Below are 8,443 nucleotides of genomic sequence, written 5' to 3'. Positions count from 1 at the left end.
ATTATTATTACTGGAATTTATTTAAGGAAAAAAGTTCTGTAAGAAAGATATCTATAGAAGTGTAACAAATATTGTTTTGCACTCTTAGTCTTTGAGGCCTTGTTGTTTGGGTTTTTTAATAAATAAGGATTGGCTATAAGGCATTTTCCTTGGATTATGTACCATATAATCCATAGCATTATGGATGGTAGACATATATACACCATACTATTAATACTTATTAGTATAAGCCTGTTTCAATTGTTTTCCTCAAGATACAGCTAATTTCTGAATATAATTTTTTTTTCCTACCTGAATCAGATATGAACAAGGTATGTGTTCATACATTTGTTCAGGAAAAAGATATTTTACTTTCAGGAAATGGAGATCTGATGTGCTTCTATTTTCTGAAAAATATTAGAAAGTATTGAGCCAACAGATTTAGCTATGCTGCTTGTAGTAACCCCAAGATGAATTTTAATTCTTTCAGATTTCTGCTTCAGGTGGTTATAATCCACTATTCAACCATTCTCAAATTTATTTAATTTTTTATTTTAATTTGAAAAGAGAAACAACACAGAACCAAATCGTGATCATAAGTGATGATAATGATAACATTCCTAACTTAGTCTTCTAAGTAACAGAAAAGCTTAAAGTTCATGTCTTTTTTCCCCAGATACTGCTTCAAAGAAACCATTCAGAAAGTTCTTGTGTTTCTGATTAATTTGGAGATGTAATTGTTTATGTAAACTATATGCTGGTGTGGTTAATGTGATACTTACTAGCAGAACATTTGGCAGGACCCTATCTAGGAAAATATGTAGGAAATTATTAAATTTGTTTCAAATCACACATCTTTAAGAAAACCCAGAAGTTTCTCTGTCTAGGTCTTAAAATTTTAATAAATAATTTGTAGCAGTTTTCAGGGAGGATGCTTTTACAAATATGGAGTCAAAAGAAAAATAGATGCAAATTAATTTGTGTTGGAATGGAATAAAGTAATATCAGGTTAGTGGGACTAGACAATCTCTGTCCCAAAATTTTCCAGGAGATGGTGCATGGTCAAGCAGGTCCAGTGGAAAATAGTCTTAATAAACCATTCAAGCCAGCAGTGGTACCATCTCACTGGAAAACAACAAATGTAATATTCATTCTGGGGAGGATTATGAAGGGCTAATGCCAGCAGTATTAGCTTTGAAGATTTTCCCTATCTCTGGCCAAGGCCTAAATCTGGTTTGGACCAGAATAGGAGAATATCTGCCAGCAAAGATCAGGAGACCTTAATGGGACTAAAGGCTGGGTCCTCTTTAGGGTGTAGGGATCTTAAGAAGTTAGGGCCATCAGTCATCAAGACATGACAGGACTTAGTAAGTTAGGCATTTTGGAAAACTCTTTTCTTTTTTTTTTTTTTTTTTTGTTATGTAAATAATTTTTCCTACTATCACATTATTATTTGTTGAGAAAAAAATCCTAACTCTCTACCCTTTACATTTTGGAAGACTACTTTGCTACTGTATATGGGTAGGTGACTACACTGAGGGATTTTCTAATATCATAAACACTGATATAATCCTCTCTGTGGATATACTTATTCTGCTGTAGTAAGCCCCACCTGGAGTCTTACCTGCCAATAAAACTCCTAGACAAGAACAGAGTCTGTAATGTGCCCCAGTTACCCATCTATGAAATGAAAATTATGGCACCTCCATCCCTCACAGAGATGCCATTAGGATTAAATGCATTATGGACTGCGAGGCACTCAGGTATTGTAACGTAGTCCTGCAAGTACAATAAGGGACAGAGAAGGGAAAATGTGTGCCTCTGTAAATCATGGCACGTCGAACTCATGGGATGCAACTAGCTGAGCTCAGAATAAGTCTCGGATGTCACTGGTCCAGTTTTCATGGGAATTTTTTAGGCCTTGAATCCTTCTCAGAGTTTGAAGAGTGAGGCAGAAACTAAGTGGGGATTGGCTTCCACCTGTATCTGATGCTTTGATTTTAATTCTTAAAGAGGGTGAGGGAGAGAGTAGAAGAATTCCTGATTGGCATGTGAGCTGGGTGACCTATAAGGAAGTATAAAAAGCTTAAGAGGGATATTTTTTAATAGAGGGATATTCTAAGGACAAATGTAAGTCTTAGTGACTGAAAGGTTTCCCAGCCCTTTGGGTAATGCAGTGGAATGCTTCGCACAGGAACTCCAGTAATTCAAAATGCACAAATTCAGAAGAGATACAGAGAGACCACAAAGATAAATGTGTATATCCCTGGGGGCCTTGGCTGAGCAAGCCACTAACAAACAGATCCAAAAGATAGGGAATGCCACCATTCTGATAGTAACAATTGAAAGAAGGGGGGAAGATTTCCCCTTTTGATGAGGTGAGGAAACCAATCAGGATCTCAGGAGGTGGGGGTCCAGACAAAGAAAGGAGGCAAGGCTGGAAAGTAGAAGAAATTTGACTTCAGATGAGAGTGGGTTAGATTCGCTTCTCTTTTGTGTTCACCAAAAGAAAAAGAATGTTTGTTGCTACAGGCAAAGCCCCCACTATGACAATCCAACCCATTTGCCCCTAATTTTCTCCCCCTTCATTGACCTGACTTGACAACTCAGTTAAGATGAGGATGTTGGCTGATGGCCCTTCTCTTTGAGAGCTGCTCTACTCTGCCTTGGAGCTGCAGAATAAAGAACCATGTGTCAAATGTGTAACTCGGATTATCAGAGGTAGGTGAGAAAGCAGGAGCACATGAACTTTAATGTAGCCTGTTTTTCTCCACTGGTGTCAGCCCACGAGACTTCTTCAAGATTTGGACTTCCCCTAGTGTTAAGGTTTCCAAATCCAAGGATTTGCTGGTTGAATTTGGTGTAAAATATTTTTAAATTAATGGGCAACAACTATTAGAAAAAGGAAAAATCTGTGAGACACTGATAAAACAGGAGAGTGTAAATGAGCTGTCCTTTGCACCATTAGTGGAGCAAAAATACAAAATATTTAAACTCACATTGCAGAACAGGCTTAGCCCTTTATGATCTTCTCATCTGTCTTTGTTTTCTGCTTATTTTGTTATACTCTTCAGCTGCCTGTTCGTATTTAGATAACTTCATATCTGGATCTGATCCGTGTAAATAAAAATTTCTGTCTCTGCCTTCTCTTTATTGTTTGCATCAAAATGGAAAATCTGCTTTAAGTACACTGCAATTCTGGCTCCCACCCCCTGCTTGGGCAGTTGAATACTGGGGGTCAGCGCTCCTGCCTGTCTCCAGCTCTGAGGATAATCTTTTTAAGTCGGGTTTGAAGAGGCAGACTTACTTCTAAAGTCTGCCTCTTCAAAAGTTTGCAAGTGAGGGAGAGGGAAGGAATTTCAAGGCACAAACAAAACACAAGCACCTGCTTGTTGAGAACAGCAAAGGGGTTTGGTATTGCCCTCCATCCCCCTGTAGCAGCAGTGTCGAGCCTGGAAAGTCTCATTCTGTTTTATCACAGAATCATGGTTTTGGGTTGGAAGGGACATTAAAGATCATCTAGTCCCAACCCTCCTGCCATGGACATCTCTCACTAGACCAAGTTGCTCAAAATGGCTGTAAAGCTTTTCCCAGATGGGAAGTTCAAGCAGAAAGACTCAGTCTCAATAACTGCAGAGGGAAAATAGTTCCCATTCTGGCACTTTGGGAAGACTTAGGAAGTGTGCAGCAAGAGCCCACCAAGACTCTTTGCAGCACAAGTGACTCTGCAGAGCATGTTCCCTCTTACTGTTCCAAAGTTTGTGTGGAGCTGGGGACTGACAGTTCAAGCAGTTTTTGTTTGTTATTTTTTTCCTGCACTTCAGCAGTGGCTTAATTTCATTATATAGTGAAAATATTTTGATTGTTACATTCCTGCTCCTGAGTTAAAATTTTTCTCTGCCTATGATAAATGCAAGATAGGAGAGCAAGTCAGAGCAAGTTCAGAAAGAGGTTCAGCTCTGTATGTGTGCTTGTTTGGGTGCCTGGACACCATTGTGTGCTGAAAACAGGAATATTGCAAAAGATGTTTTAGCCTCAGCAGTTTTGCTGCAATAGTGTTGAGCTTCCTTTATAAGCTCTGCTTACGAGTAAACTGAAAAATGAATTTTCATCCTGAGAAAACATACTACCTGCAACTCTAAATTAAAAAGACAGGCAGTTTAACAAAGGAGATTCGTTAATCACCAAACACTTCCCCTGGGCAGAGTTTGACACCACTAGGCCTTTCACCAGTGATTTTTACCACATCTTGCTTCTCCAAATGCTCAGAATGCTGTTTTGGGGATGTTCCAGAACACAATGAGCTGTGACAGACAAATCAGCCCTCTGGACTCGTGAATTCTTTGTTTATGTTCGGAATTCACCATAGTTAGACAATTCAAAGTGGTAGTGAGCATTTGCAGGTGTGAAAGGTGCTGGGTAAGATGTCTTGGTGCGTACCAGATATTCTCATTTTATTTATGTCACAGAGTAACTGAAAATGTCATTAATGTGATGTATGTACTGTGGGTAGCCAGGACATCTAGGGAATAAAATCTCATATTAAAGATGTGCATTTTTTCATTTAATCAACCAGCAAGATGTGGGTATACCTCATTTTTATTAGCTCCTCTTCTCTTTAAAACTTTTTTCTTTTCTATTACAATACAGGACAGCTTCAGTGTACTTATGCCTTATATGCAGGCAAATGTACATGCAGCAGAGAGGATATATAAAAGTGACCAATTTTTAAGTGCTTGTATTTAAGAAGGAAGAATATCCTCATCAGTTTTACTAATGACATCCCCTCTCTTGAGGAGATGAAAATGAAAAATACAGATTAAGAGGTTTTCAAAGTAGCCTGTTGGTGTTGCACACACAGCTCCTGGAAGGTAATTCCTCCTGTAAGTTCAGGGATCCTTTCAGCTGCTGATTTTGTTTTCACTTTTAAAATTTATAAACCAAATCAGGTGTCTGGCTCAGTGCTTTGGTGTGCTCGGAGTGAGCCACGCCAAATGTTTGTGATTTGTGGTTTCCTTTGTCTCTATGGTTTGGCCCAAAGTTTCACTGAATCAGGAATGTGTGGCTCCATTCAGCTGTTGTTTCTGAAGGACTTGGTGATCTGTTTTGAGAGTTTTAAAATAAGGAGTCTGAAAGACACTCTTTAATCCTGTTTTGTTGATTTCCAGTTATAAACTGTGTGTTGTCATGTCAATTCTGAAGAATAAGCATGCTTTTTCTTCACAATAAGAGAGTGCATATCTGGAAATTATCTTTAAAAATGCAGCAAGTTACTAAAAAACCTGAAAGGTGAAATACTAGAGAGTATAAATATGCAAAAGATATTTACCCAAATACTGGTATTAGTGTGGTAAGAACCTGATAACTCCCACAAACTGCGCCAAGAGTACAAATTGTATAACTAGCATATTCCAACCTCCAAATGCCTTTCATGTCAGTATGAGAGATACCATCAGACACTTTGAAAGCACCAGACTATTTATAAAGATACCATCAAAAACCTGCCTGATGCTGCTGACTTATGAATCAATTATCTGGACTTTGCCAATGATATATCTGTTCTGAATTTTAGAGCCATATGTTCAGAGCAACACCATACACAGGTAGGCTATTCAGCATCCCAACAGGGCTCTTATCCTCATGTATAGGCCTGTCAAAAAAGAGAGAGAAAAATATCCTTACTGTAGGACTTGTTTCTCAGAAACACTTTGTTAAAAGGGAAAAAAAAAAAAAGAAAATTGTGGATATCAAGTTATATATAACTAGAGGTAGAAGAAAAAGATTGATCAGCAGTGTGTACAGGGTTGTTGCTGACAGTAGACAATAAATTTAATTTATTTGGAAACTATCGAAGATGGTCAGTCAGATTTGTATTTAAAACCAAATTTTTCTGAAGGGGTTGAATGACTTAAAAGAGAGGCAAGATTTTTTAGATCAGAATTTAAGCTGCAGTGGAAAAGTATAAACAATCCAGCTTGGACACAGAGGTGAATAATACTGCATATATTTCTGTGGGCATTGATGTCCAATGAAGAGTTTCAATAACCATCTCAACCAAAACGTTGTGGCTCTTTACCTTTCAGTCATCTTCATTTCCTTCACTTCCTTGGTCCCAAGTCCTTTTCCCTTCCTAGATACACTTGTAAATTCATAAAATTGATATTACTGTGCTTATGCTCTGTTAGAATGATGCCTTAGGATTTTTACTTTTATATTTTTCATCTATTTGTAATCCTGCAGTTCCTTAGTGTATATTTCCACATAGTGTTGGCTGCTGCTTTCCCATTTTGGTCAGACACAACAATTCCTCTCTAGGCCTGGGAATCAAGGACACTTCACTGTCCCAGGCTTTGAGAAATGGAAACAAAAGTGAGTTGGGGTGGAGCAAACTTGAGATAAATGAGTTCATTATCTGAAGCTGTAATTGGAAGATTGACCCCCAATATGCAAATGGACCAAATTTATAAAAGTGTGAAAACCCGTGACCATTTTTATTATATAAAATTATCTACAAATATAACGCATTGATTACATAATTCATTTTATAATTAATTAGAAATATATATTAATATATATTTATATAATTGATTTTTATTACCTTGATTTTGTCTGACCTCTGTTTTTAGGTATTCCCAATAAGGCATCAGGAGATTTGTTGCTGCTTTGATCAGGTTGTGTTGAAATTTTAGAGCAAGAGTGTTTGTCACACCCATTATGTGCAGGAGCTTACAACATCACTTGTTGCTCCTTGCACCTTCCTTACAGCTGAGGGCTCTGAGTTATTCCTGTTACAGAAAAAGAAAAGGCAAAGCAGCTGCAATTGAGAGCAGAGAGTGGCACAGGCTGCTGAAGTGATTTATCCAAGGTCACTCTCTCTCTCTCTTTCAGTTTAATTTGTTTACTTCTCTGAGGAGATTATGGTGTTGAGCTGTTGGACTGAGTATTAACATTTCCTGAGTTCTCCTGGGAAGTCTGAGTCGTTGCACACCAACAACCAGAAGTGACAAAGCTGGCACATGGTACCAGCCCACAGGAGCCTCTGCTCATCTCCCCTCCTGCAAGAGTCATGTCTGCCCTTTATCAGCCAGGAGAACATCCTGACGTGGTACCCAACACCACTGGTGCTGTTTGCTGGCAGAAAAGGAAAATTGGAATTTGCCTTATTTCAGAAGGAAGTGCAGGATTGTGGATAGCTGGCAAGTGAATGCATAAAATCCTGACAGGTTTTAGACTGGACTTTCATGTGTGGCACCCAGCTGCATTTTTCTCAGGTTACTGGAGATAATGATTGTACAGTTTGAGACAGATTTTTCAGAGAAGAGGTGTTTTGTGTTTTTTTGCAAATCAAGCCTCTTGAAAAGTATTGTAATTTGTATATCTCTTTACTTCCCCACCCTCCCAAAAAAAAGTAGACACATGGAAGTTGTATCACCAGCTTTTTCAAGATCTGAGTTACTACATAGGCATAACTGGTGATTTTTTGTGTATTTTTATTATTGATAACTATATTCGGGATGAGAGAAGAAAACTACCTGAAAAAGACCCGTAAATCTGAATTTCTTTTGCTAATATAACAGCTAATATTATAAAAGACACATGGGCTCATGCTTGTAAATATGAACTTACTGCTAATTTGAGGCAATTGATATTTGGATATAAATTAGAAAATGTGGCTTGAGAAAAACTTGATCTTTTTTTTAAACTAAGTGATCTTAGTTTCCTGGAAATTTTATTAATTTGATACTGGAGATAGTACTCTCCCTATTCCTACAAATCCTAAAAGGAAAGATGTAATATAGTCCTATCCAGATAGCATAGTCTGTTTCAATTGCATAAAACTTTCCACAGGTGGGAATTTTAAAGGTAACCTCTAGCTAAAAAAAAAAAACCAAACACCCCCCCAAAACAAAACCCCTCCAACTATGAATGTTTTCATCTAGTGACATTATCATATATATGCAACTCATCATTTATTTTGAAGTAAGAGTCTTCCTAGTGGATGGAGATTTTCCACCACAAAATCTATTTCGGCTATAAATAAACCCCTAAAAGAGATCAGAAATGGTCCCTAGGTCATGCCTTCAGCCCTTCTACACAAGTATTATGTTTTGCAATAATTATTCTGAAGTATTATGATACATATTATAACAAGATTTCATTATAATTCATAATATAATAATATTTATTATGTATTATAAATCACTTTGGGCTTATAAAGGTATGCCTGTTGTATGAGAAAACAATGAATCCTTTTGCTGGGTGCTCTGTATCTGAGCTCTGTCAAGAGTCAGCAGGAAGCTGCAGGGGCATTAGAGCACCTCTGCAGTCTGGCCTCTTAAGCACTTATGGATTTGAGGAATCAAACAGCATCAAGCATAGCAAATATTGACCTCTCCTCAGAAAATATTTACCATCTCATTTATTGTTGCATGTGCCCTACACTAGGAGGATATGTTAACATTAG

Source organism: Sylvia atricapilla, chromosome 5 (assembly GCF_009819655.1).
Source record: "Sylvia atricapilla isolate bSylAtr1 chromosome 5, bSylAtr1.pri, whole genome shotgun sequence".
In the NCBI taxonomy this organism is placed as follows: Eukaryota; Metazoa; Chordata; class Aves; order Passeriformes; family Sylviidae; genus Sylvia; species Sylvia atricapilla.
Note: the sequence above shows the minus strand (reverse complement) of the source record.